Source organism: Copidosoma floridanum, unplaced genomic scaffold (genome assembly GCF_036245765.1).
Source record: "Copidosoma floridanum isolate Cflo_tuat_1 unplaced genomic scaffold, Cflo_Japanese_pri ptg000007l, whole genome shotgun sequence".
Classification (NCBI taxonomy): Eukaryota; Metazoa; Arthropoda; class Insecta; order Hymenoptera; family Encyrtidae; genus Copidosoma; species Copidosoma floridanum.
In genome coordinates, this window is record NW_028321884.1 from 6,123,141 (window position 1) to 6,136,180 (window position 13,040).

The 13,040-nt window shown below is 40.8% G+C and overlaps 1 protein-coding gene across 2 annotated transcripts in view; it reads right to left on the minus strand.

Annotated features, from left to right (window-relative positions):
* LOC106642839 (CYFIP-related Rac1 interactor B) overlaps positions 1 to 13,040 on the minus strand; it is a 76,558-nt gene that overhangs the window by 19,439 nt on the left and 44,079 nt on the right. The window contains exon 1 of one of the 2 annotated variants that reach the window (XM_014357728.2): positions 2,334 to 2,515. The exons of the other annotated variant lie outside the window; for it this stretch is intronic. The gene's annotated coding sequence lies outside the window, so the exon portion shown is untranslated. Of the gene's footprint in view, positions 1 to 2,333; positions 2,516 to 13,040 lie in introns of those variants that run through there. 2 annotated transcript variants of the gene reach the window in all.

Here is a 13,040-nt window from a genome sequence, read left to right on the forward strand (position 1 = left end):
TCTGATTGTTCTCATCTCTCAACTCTGGTCTACTTGCTCTGACTAATTCTTTCGCTCATAGACAACACGGGCCGGTCCGTTTAAGGAAATCATGCACCTTGAACGATCATCGAGGTTCGCCGCACGTATAGTTAAGGAGAATCATTGCAGGCAATCGTGGGGCAGCGAGTGATGATTCCGTCGAACGATTTAATGCAGTTTGTAGAGTGTGAATTTTTGAAGAGATGTTATTAATTTATTTGGCTCGTTCATTTACAACTTTTCACGATTGGCTAAAAGCGGGTTGGCCATTTAAGTGCACGGCGAGCGGCTTTTATCTCTTAGATCAATTACTCATTCGGCTGGGTTTTTTTTTTTTTTTTTTTTTTTTCCTGAATTCTAGGGAAAAGTACAAAGTGATTCGATTGAAAGAGTGAGCGTCATTAGTATATTATCATTACTAAATATTTTTTTTTATTCAATAATAAGCTTTACTACAACAATTCCAGTTTACGTGGTTAATCCACAGACATTTTTAAATTAATCGAAATGAAATTGGCAATTTTTAAAGAATATCGGTATGTACGTATACGTTGTACATATGGAAAGCTTCGTTGAATTTCTTTTAAACAGTTGTATATAGTTGGTCTTTGCGTGCATCATTGCAAACATGAATTGTTATTTCTCAGAAGACTGTAACTTGGAAATATCGATTCAATAGTTGAACAAAAAAAAAAACAAATAAATAAATACAGCTTCGAAAGAGAAAATTAAACGCAGGTTTTAACAGCTGAATCATCTACGATTTCGCAATCGAACGACAATGAGCCTATAGTTTCCTGCAATGAAGATCCTTGAAAACTCTGGTATACGTACAATAACGAGGTGCTACATCAACACGACATGTGTAGGTATACATATCGATGCACACTGACCACGACACGTGTACTACTTATGTATATACACACAGGATACGAGTTGCTCCGAACAATACCCGCATGGTCTTTTAAGCCTCGTGTTTTGAATGGGCTTCTCGAGCATGAAGTGTGAAAAGTTACATTGACGATTGAAACGTGCTCCGTTTTCAACAAAAACCAAATAAATCAAAGCCAATCAATTTTTTTTTTTTTTTTTACATGCAACACATAATTACTCACTGATTGAATTCGATTCGCTCAGTTCAGTGAATGTGGCTGCGAACAAATAAATTATTACAATCGAAAGTCAAACGACGGACGTTATAAATATTATTATTATTAGTATTATTATGATTTTCGCTCGAGCACGAGGTGTCGGTAAGTGAAATGCGGAGAAACGCGGAAACGAAGAGGCGATAGCGCATTATCAACCATACGTGTATACCAGAGTTGACAATAAATCGCAAGCATATAGTACGTATACATCGCTCCTCTCTTGCTTGTATCGGACCGTCCCACGATGACATGTAAGTACTGACGCACGCAATGCATTAATAATTGAGGGCCGAGAGTGAGTGGATTTTTCAGCCTGTGCTAATTATTTCCTTATAACAGGAGCGTAAAATAATAAAAAGCATCAACTTTCTTTTTTTAAGGGGTTTACGTATACGTGTACGTAAATGAATCATCAACTATTTTTCCGGTGCAAGGTAATATTTGATATGCCTTAAGGTCATTGGACTTGGAAAATGCTTAATCACCGGATACTTTGGTTTTGACTTGAGGTATAGCAGGAGATAATATATGGTGTATAGGGTATCTCCAACGTGTGAGTGAATCAATCACTTTTGATTTTGATGGGATTGAAAGTTTTTCAATATCAAGCATAATTAAATTTATGTGAGAAAGTCCCTTTTTTCAAAAAATAATAAAACTAATCATACCACGAATTAAACAGAGGAAGAATCGCGTACGGTGTTCAAAGCTTACATTGACGATTTGTGAATGCCTCGTTATTATTTCTAATATATTAATCATCGTTCGACTTTTGCGTTGAAAGTATGCTCGATTTCAACGTTTAATGAAGACGAGAAAAAACATCCTCGTCCAAAAAAGACGTCGAAAATAAGAGAGTCCATCGCTACGAAACAACACGAGAAACAGCTAAGCACTGCAAGCTCTTTTGCGCTGAAAAAAATAGCAATCAGCGACGGACTTAGGCAACAATAGACACAATTACGTAGCGGATATTCCGAAAGACATGCGTTAGATAACTGGACTATCAAAGCTTAAGCAGTATCGTGTTATTGCTTACAATATTATACACGAAAGTAAATCTTGTTTTTTACACCAACTTGGAATTAAAAAAAACGTGGGTTTTTTAATTTCTCGATGCAAACAACCATTTGCAAAAGAGTGAATATGATTGAAACTTACCTACCCTCGCTACTAGGACAACCGCAAAAAAAAACACTTCCTCCGACCCTTCCAGCTTCCAGTTTTCGTAAAAAAGCTCCGTAAAAAAGCTCCGTACAAAAAAGGCACACCCGGAATTGAAAAAAAAAACAAAAAAAAAAAAAAAAAACAAAGATACGCGCACTGGGTGCAAGTCACACGTGTGTACAATACACTCGAAGCGTTTGTTTCGACGCGCAAGGCAAAAATATACACGCAGCGACACAGCCTGGCTGCACGCCGCAATAAAGGCTATACGCTCACTGCCAGAGCCGCTCCGAGCAGCCGCAGCCCGGAGCCTATAAAGCTCGCCCTCTCTCTCTCTCTCTCTCTCCCTCAATATGGTAGTGTTTGTACGCCCAGTCAGCTGATTTTCCCCCTTCGCGTCTGATATCGTACACCTAACTTGTGCTGTGGTACACGACGACTAGACGGTATACAACGGCGATGATAACTCCAACTCGGGCCCGAAGGGTATCTTTATATACCCACCTATGGGTTATACGTGTGGTAAAAATGTTATGCGGTAGGCAGAAGCATCTACAGATATCGTGCGCTTTTACTCGGGGACGAGCTCTTTTCATGCGGTGCTTTTTTTTTTTTTTTTAACTCAGATGTTAGTTTTATGCGTGTGTGTCTGATGCACGTTCGTTTCAGAGAAGAGAAAAAAAGGGGTGGATCGAGGGCACGATACATTGTATATATATATATTTTGAAGGGACCGGTTGCGTTGGGCATACACGCCTATATTACCAATGTAGCGTAAACATATGCTGCTATACGCTGACGGGACGGTTATAATTGGGGGAACTGTTTTTTTCCAACTTTGACTGGCTGATGGAGGGGATTTTGGGAACGTTGGACCTCCGAGGTGTATTGGTTGCCAAAGTTTTACGTTTGGCTTCGGCCAAAATGGTCCTATCCTTGAATGGTATGAAAACCTTCTTGGTGTAACCGATTTTCCCCTACTGTACGTCGCGGTGGCAGATACAAGGTCGACCTTCACTTTGAGGATCGAGTTTCTGATAGAAAAAGAGTATCCACGGCAGTGCGAAATTCTCTCCCTGGTACGTATACATATAGGACTTCAATTGCGGCTAGCCACCATCAGCGCCGTGATCACCGCCCTTTTTGTTTCCATCAAAGGAAGGTGACAGCCGAACGAGGGGGCTATCGCTTTCTCGGCGTAAAAAGCGTATACGCAGGTGAAGAGGGACCACCCTCTTCCTCATTTTCGCTTTCGCTTTCTTTTTTTTTTTTTGTCTTTTCGCTCTTTGTCTCCGTCCCCCCCGTCTCGCCTCGAGACTAATAGAGCTAGTTATAATTGGGCGGTGGTGTCGAGAAAGAGGAGACTGCACATTGCATATTATGTACGCTAAATCGGCGGAAGATACGATATTTACGGAAGCAAAATGTCACACACGTACAAGCACCAAGTCTAAGAAAGGGAATGTAGAGTACGCGTGTTTAATACATGCGATTATGCAGGAGAAACGGCAATTAGCGGGGAAATGCGGCGGACAATGGTAAACGATTATACACTGCTGTAAAAACTATAGGGGGAGAGAACTGGTTGACCGGTTGGCCGGCCGTAGCTGGCTGTACCTACTTATACCGAGCTACGCTATACATATATTATAAAGTGTGGGTATACATATATGTATGTAATGTCGTTACGGTGCGTGGACTGGCTGACTAAATACGTAGATGCGGCTACGAAATTAATGCTGCCTTGGACTGATTCTGCGTTTATGGCTTTTGCCGTCTTTGTATACTTGTGGAGGATGGAATTGAGGTATTACGAGGTGTGTTAAGTATATTGTACTCAAAGTGCGAGTCGAGGTGCGAGTGTAGCGCGATTGTTTTATATGCATACATTTAGACTGACATTTTATCGGTTTTCAATACTATTATGCTATATAGGTAAGTAATTGTAAAAAAAACTGTTCCAAAATAAGATTAGAGTCAAATGTAAATTATTTGAAAAGATGTTCCGCGTGTTGCATGAACCTCGTTGTTTTCAATGTATGCATATTTACGTCCTACTTTTGATGGATTTTTCTTGTACGTACATGTACGTTGACGAAAGATACAGTTGCAAATTTTATTACATACACGTCCATCAATGCATTTTCATAGTACCTCCGTTTAAGGCAGAGATGTGCTGTAAGTACACGGATTTTGGAACTTTATTCATTTCAAAAAAGGTATCCAAATGAGCCATAAATACACAAGTAGAAAAATACTGTGTCATGTGGTTATTGAATACAAAGTTTCGGTCATGATTTCTTTATACTCGGGAAATACTTGATAACTTTATAAATAAGCATGTATAAAAATATTTATAGAGCAATAGGACTTTCTGTACCGAGACTGTCACGGAGAAAAAAAGCTACACGACTAAACAAGCATTGAAACGGATTTCTTAACGGTTAAAGTTGAAAAAAAGTGATCGGAAGAACATGACATTTTTCTCGTGCTGAAAAACTTTAGGACCTTTAAAACTTGTAAATAGAATTCCAACGGCAACGTCACGTACGAGACCACGGAGAGTCCAAGATTATACGAAACGCAAAATGATCGATCGATGGGTCGTACGTGCACCGAATGCGAATAGTTTGCGTCAGTCGAATCGATACGTACGCACGCGTCGAAACGTGCGACTTGCCGGAAGAAAATTTTGCCGCAACGAGCTTTACCCAACCCTGCGGTGGGACTCGAAATTGCATAGTTTATGCAGGTACTAACTTTCAAACTCCCAATGGCTGGATTCGGCGAGGGCGATTTACGAGTTTAGGCTTATTTTAGTCCTGAAGGAAAATAAATTCACTTTGCCCGATGAAAGCTTTAATGCTGCTCGTGTTAATGGGTGCGAGTAAAATTTTAAATGGGTCGCTGTAGTACCTTGGCTTTTATAGTACTTTTTTTTTTTTTTTTTTTTTTTTCTTCAATACAATTAGCTAATTAAAGAGTTTAACTACCTACTATAAAGAGCCCATTAATTTACAACAGATAATTGTTTTGTCAACACCGGGTACTACGATAAATCATCGCCCTAACAGTGGTCGGTAAGTAAAATTTGATGGTAAGGTAATATTCTACTTGGTTACATCCACACGCGTAGTAGTGGTAAAATAAAACGTAAGATGCCAGCATCATCCACTTTTTCTGTCTGTTTATTATACAATAATAACTCTCATTTAATAATAAAATCCATTGTTACTATTATTAAAACAAACCACGATTGGCAAAATATTTCTTAATTTTAATATTTTTAACCATTAAATTGATATTATTATAGTGTGATAGTAAAGAGCAAGTTAATGACTATATTTTTTTCATTGCAAAATCTTTAAAAGCGATAGAAAAAGAAACGTGTAACAATTATTCTGTATGTCCTAACAGTAGGCTATCAGTCTCATTAAATTGTTAGTCATTCTAAATTCTATTGTGAAAATTTTATATAAATTAGTTTTAACAATTCATTTCAAAGTATAAATTCACTGGAGTGGATATCGAACTCAATTATAAATACAATTATTATTAGTATTCAAAACAAATGTATTAATTGAGTTCAGTTGTACCAATGAATCAAATGTAAGTAATATACATATAACATACCAAATATTATGTAACATACGTGTGCGGCTGCCTTTCGTACAAATTTCAAATTATGATAAATCGGTATATGTAATCTTAAACATTTCATTCGATTTAATTACAGACTTTGTCTATGTATGTTTAAATGAAAAGTATTAGATTTATATTTGAAATAATATAAAAGATCATCAAAGAGAGGTATCATTTTTAAAATAACAATTGAATTCTAACAATTTTTGTAAATGAACTTGGGTGATCTGATGAAAAACATTTTTTTCTGTAAAAACTGTGTTTTACAGTAACTGTAATACCTGAGCACTTTATGTTACTCTTGGCAAGTGCTGGCACACGATTACATTATTATTATCAAATCGCAAATACCGGTAGTCCAAATATCTTGTTCAAACACATACGTTTTGACGCAAGAGTTACACCTGAATTGGTTTTGTCGCTAATTTTGTCACCAGGGCTGTATTTCGAATTTTTATCACCTTGTGATGAACGATTATAAATACGTGACCCATAATCTTTAGTTTTTTACCATACACACTTGTTATCTTTCACAAACAACTCGTACGATACTTTGCTTTCACTTCAGTGGTGTTCGATTACTTTTTCACGAATTTTCAACAATCATCAGTACTAAAAATGGTAAAAATGATGATGGTAGTATAAATAATAAAAATAATTTTCATCGGCTTGAAACGAAATCATTGATCGCATAAGAACATTTTCAGCCAGTTTACGTGCAAGTTGGATTATATACAAAAAATTATAGTATTTTTAAATGGAGTGTAAGTATCGTCATTCTGAGGGTACTCGGTACTTACAAAAAAATGTTTGTAAATGCACCAGCAAAAAACTGCGAGATAATGAAAACACGAACTAAAATAAGCAAATGCGACTTCTTACCAAATACGAAGAAAGTACAAGAGTAGGCACGTATTATCAAAATTAGTCATGCGTTCCGATGAAAAAGACGCAATCAGTGTCGCAGGAAAGATGTAATCGTGAAATACTTTCGTCGTGATTTCACATCAACATCCAATGAGAAGATGTAGCGGAGATACCCAAAACTTGACTCCTGGGGATATGTACATCCTTATCGGCGAGAAGTCGCGCACGAGCCAAAAGAGAAAGAGCGATAAGATTGACGGCAAATGTCACGAATTAATCAGATTGTCGTTGTCGAAAAGTCAAAGGGGTAGAGCGCGCCGTTGCGCAATTCCATGACGAACAATGCAAGCAAAAGCTGTTCGGGAGCGATTATGTTGGCCGTATCGAGCCGTAGACGCGAAGTGGGCGAGAGATAAAAAACGGCGCCTCAACAGGTCGTGCTGCCGGTCGTTGCACCTGATCGATCGCGCCGATCGGCCGCGACACGTGTTGTAATTGCTCTTGCGTAACATTATTTTTTCGACTTCTCTCTCTCTCGCCTCTTTACGATGTTTGCTTTTGTTCAAGAAGCTGAAATCCATCTCGACGATTGTGTTCCACAAAAGAAATTCTCTTTTTTTTTCCTCTGTTTAATCTTTGACTCCCGAAATTTTCCATGTGTTTGCACACGTGCGTCTTCGTTCGTACGAGCTCGCTAATTTCCATCGCATTCGATGTCTCGAGTGTATTTTTATCGTGTTTTGTTCGCACTTTTTTTTTTTTTTTTTTTTTTTTTCATCATCTTTACGTATACCGGCCTCTCCTCTTTGGGTGAACTCATTACGCACAATTGCTCAAAGCCCAATGAGATGGGTGAGCCATAATAGAAAAGTTTACCAATGACGGCGTACCAACCTACTTCTTTTTTTTTTTTTTCTTATCGCTTTTCGAAAACCTCAATTTTCTAATCGCTGTTATAGGCTCGCGGTGCAATCCCGCGAGATGAGTACACATTTTTTTTCTTCTTCTTCAAACGAATCCGTAGTAAAAACGGGCTCTAATTGTATTAATACGAATTTGTAACGTATATATAAAAAAAATTAAAAGCCAACCGGAGAAGGTAACTCAAGCTCTGAAAACAGATGCGCCATTTGGGTCTTCCGTGTACGTATATATTGCACGTATGATACGATACGCGGACAATCCACATCTGCGGCGTCGGCGAATCGTATACGTATTTCTTTTTTTCTTTTTTTTTTTTTTTTTTTTTTTCACCGATAAAGCACGACTCGTTGGAGTATAAGTAGCATAAAGAGAGAGAGAAAAGAAAAACAAAACAGAAAGCAGCAACAGCTAACAGCGGGACTTTATTACCTGGGCTTGCAGGTGGCGCCCGCATTTCGAGGGCCCCGAGGAGTTTCGAGAGAAAAAAAAAAAAAAAAAAAAAAAAAATCATAAAAAATCCGTCCGCACGTGATGCCTCTCCTCGCGAGGATATCTCTGTGTGTGTATTACTGCGACCACTGAAGGAAGAGCTCGGATTCGCGTGTGTGAGAGAGAGAGAGAGAAAAAAAAAGATCTGCACTGACAGGTGCTGGAAGCTCGGACGACTGTTCATTACACCAAAACGACATCGGACGCGTGCGCTCTTTCACACTTTTTCACCTTCCTTTCTTTTTTTCTGCACTCCCCGTCGCTTGGATCGCCAACTCGGAGTCTCTGCTCCTGTTATTATCCGGGAAAGGCGTTATTGACGTCGAGTGGTAAATTTAAAGTCTGTTTGAGCTCTTGAGCGTCGCGCGGATGAATCGTCGGGAGAGCTGCCCGGTGTTTAGGGGGCGATTTTACTTTTACGACACCTCCAGCGACATCGGTAAGGGCTGCGCCTATCCCAACAGGTGTTTGAGAAACATTTTCATTCGCGCGCCTCAAATTAAGGAGGCTGGTACCTGTACCCGTGATAAAATGCATCTCCCTGTGATGTACAAATATGTCCACCTTCTCGTTCAAGGTGTCAGCATGTATAGGTACATGCCTGCACTCCCCCTAAAGTGGCATTTACTGCCTGGATGCCCTTGACCAGGGAAACATGAGAAAAGGAGGAAGAGTAGCAAAGGGTATGCATTTAATTAAATACACTTAATCACAAGTATATACGCCCATCGCCCGCCACAGCTCGCTAGCAGCCCGCAAATCCTCCTCCAATAACCCGCTTCCTCTTATACACCGTATGCTCGTATACTGCATGTAATACGTATTATACCTGCATCCGCACGCATACGTGTGTAAGGGCATATGGATACATTTATACCTACCGACTGGATGACAGAGCCGTTTTCCCTCCACACCTGCACACTTACATATACACGTGTGTAAGCATTATGCGTGCTCGCATGAGCTGCACTCGTTTGTTCGCACGTATATATTATACCCATATAAAACACAATATGCTCCGAGCAAAAGATGAGTTTATGAAAAAACGATCTTTCACGCGCGGCTGATGTCGTGCGGATGGATTTTCGAGGAGGTGACGCTGCAATGCACGCGAAAGGATTTCCGTAAAATGCCGGGGATTATACGGGCGCAGATCTCTTGAATTCATCCCTGTATATAAATATGTACATACATGTGCAATGGGTTTATTGTAACGCTGACTCTTGCAAGGGTTTTGTATGCGCGCGAGGGGCTGAAATTGATATTGACGGGGATACGGAGCTTTCGTGTGGTTTTGTACAGCGTTGGAGACGTATTTTTCGGCGAAACAAATTTCTCACGGGGGCCCAATTTTTACTAGAATTTTTTCCTTCCCTCACGAAAAATAATAGAAGGAAATGAAAGTTCTTTATCGGAGCACTGATGACTGCTCGCTATCACGCAATCGAAGCATATAAAGTCTTTCGACGCTCTATATCGATGCTATAGTTCGGTCCATTTTTCACTTGAAAAGAAAAATCATCACAAGTAAGAAAAAAACAAGTTAAAGCCACCACCGTAACAGCTTAAGGTAGAAATCGACGGCAAAAAAAAGAAAAAGAAAAAAAAAAAGAAAAATTGAAAGCCACAATAAGTACAGCTGACATCGAGAAAGAGACAGTGGCAGAGAAATCTGGTCGCGCGCGGGGCAGGTGGAGCGAATCCCGCACGCGCGAGTCAAAAACGAAGAATCAGAGCAAGAGAATGAAAAGAAAAAGAGGAGAAGGGCACGCGTATACGTACACGCGAGCTCTGGCCTTCTTCTCCTCGCTTTTTAATGCACACACGACAAGAAAAACGATTTACGGGGGCTTCGAGCTAATCCAGGTGCAACATCATTCTCCGCGCGTACGGCGTACACATATACATACGCTGCAAAGAGCCAAAAAGAAGAGACGAACGAAGAAGAAGAAAAAAAAAAATAATAAGAATGAGCGACCGAGGTCTTTTTAGCTCTGACCTCCGTCTTTTTCTTACCACTGGCGCGTGCGTAAGTATATATATGTATATATGTATATGGTCACGCGCCAACGCACGGGAGCGCGTGATTAATTACGTGCTTTTCTCGCGGATTTTCCGGGCAATGCTCCTGCATTATACGCCATTAGTACCGAAAATTTGAGCGACTGTCGGAGCACACGCGCGCTCTCCCCCGATGATGAATGAAGGTCGGCGATTTCACGCTACATAGGTGTCGTACCCCCTGCGTCTTCAAGGAGGACCGGGTGAAAAGTAAGATTAATCGACTCGGTTGGCTTAGACTATACATAGAGAGAGAGAGAGGGATATCGTGGAACATGGATTTCCACGATGGGTATATACATACACTCATTGACGACTCGCGCCCACTTTGTCAACGAGTGGCTCCATTGTCCCGCCGCGCTCCTCTCGATGATGCTCATTGTACCCATATACTTATGTACAAGCTCCACGCTGGAAAGCGAAAAGGTGAGTCACTGCCATTTGTGGACACACGCGCTTTTTTTTTTTCCTCCAGTTGTTGCAAAAAAAATTGTGTACAATGGGTGCACGGTTCCTGGGTGGCCCTTACTTCGCCCCACGGCGGGACTCATCTGCCCGTTGTTTCACGAAAACCCTGCGCGATTCGTGGAAATAAAGACTCAAAAGTGCGCCATTGGAGGTGAAAACAAAAAAAAAAAAAAGGCCAAGCGATACTCTTTTACGAGACGTGACGTCGTTGTGCGGTGTGAAAGAAAAGTTCTCCAGTCAATATGCGACACAGGGGAATCAATAATCCAATTCCATCGTGGGGTAAAATGAATATTAATAAAAGCACCCCAGCTCGGTCTCCATTCGTTCCTTCCTTCCTTCTTTCAAAGAAAAGTATATACACACATACACAGATCCTCCGTCATACAAAGCTCGTCCGGAGAATCTCCAAAGGATCCACCCCCCCCCCCTTTCAATCATACACATCAGGGAGCACAATGCGGAATGTGTCACCCGAATAAATCATAATGCGTGCGCGTACTCTGCTCGGGGCACAATGAGGTGATCGGCCGCCGTCGATTTGGAGCTGTACAACATGTATATATACGTGCACCCTGGCCCCTGTAAGGGATTCATTTGCTTGTAGTTAGATATACGCAAGTGTCCGAGGCGCTCTGGAGAGGAAATGGAAAGGAAAAAGTGCACACAGCTGAGCCTTCTGTGTGTGGGCAAGAGTGTGCGCGGATTGTCCGGAAGCCGAGTGCTTGTTTCTCGTTAGGAAATATTCGTGGTAAACTTTTATTCTCCGCTTCTGGTGCTGTATGGGTACTTACTCGCTGGGGTGGAAACGCAACAGACATACTTTTCTTGCAGCCGGATTTTTAGGGAAATTTTTGGCAGTGGTATTTTTCTTCTTCAAAACGATTGCATACACTCCCCATCTCTCGGGCAAACATTTTTTATGTTTTTTTTTTTTTATAATGTATAACTGAAAAAAAAAATTCTATGATAAATAATTGTTCAAGATAGTTCAAACAAAAATAGTTTGCTCGGAGCAGATGAGAAAAGGGTAAGAGGTTTATCTGGAAAAAAAAAAAAAAAAAAAAAAAAAAAAAAAAAAAAAAGGGAAATTGATACACCTTGTAGACACGCAATACGCCCGTTTTCCCTGTTATTTAGAACTCTGGTGCAAGAGAGTGGCTCAGGTCCTCGTCGTTGTCGCGCTTACATCATACACACGGGTAATAAACACGTGTATTGGTAAAACGTCATTACCATTAAAAACGGACTAACGGAGTTATACTCAACCGAACCCTCGTATATGACGAGCTCATAGAATTTTCATGCCCGTGAACAAGACCACCACCGCACAATGCGGACGCGTCCCTCTGCATTTCAGCTCGCACGGCCACTTATATGGCTCTTTTCCTTTTATTTGGGCACATATACGTCAAAAGCTAGGACTATTAACTACTGCCACTGTTATGGCGCGCTTACCCATTGTACACAACACGCTGGGGCGAGGAAAGAAAGGGTTACGGGACCGTGGTCCTTCGCCTCTGTTTGGCAATAAACGTGGATACATGGCGTGCTCGTATATACACTTGAGTCGCGCAGCATGTAAAAGAAGCGGTCGGTGGATCGGACAGGTGCATTCGGGGAAGAGGACGATTTGACCAAAAGAAAAAAAAAGGGAAAAAAGGAAGAAAAAAAAACCACACACGCGCGGTAATTGACTACTGCTCCGTGGCCTCGTTGCTCGGCCGTGCGCTCTTTGACTTTATGCCGGAAGCAAGCTTTGATGCTCCGTAAATATTTCCACCGCTCGGGCTGGCTCGTAACGAAAGTTTTATTGAAGATTTTTGTTGAAAAGTCCGTGTGCTGTGTGAGCAGTATATATACTGCTGAGCTTAAAAAATACACACACACATCTCCCTTTTTTTTTCACGTGTCGCTCGTTGTTGTTGTTGTAGGTGCGCACACATTGTGGTACAGTCAAGAAAGTTTGTTTGGCATCACTCGTGATTTCAACAAAAAAAAACTCCGTGTGCGCAGTGTGTATATGTACACATATATACGGAGGAGAGGAAATATTGCATCCGCAGCGACGGATATCCGACGTGCGGCACACAAACTTTCCGAAAAAAAGGAACAAAAGGAACGAAAAAAAAATAGGTGGTAAGATCCAAGGGATGTTTGAACTCGCGTGGAAAAGCCCCGCCGCAAACACAAGGCGGTCCAGTGACGTAACTAATGACGCCTCCCTGCGCCCGTGTATACATAATAAGA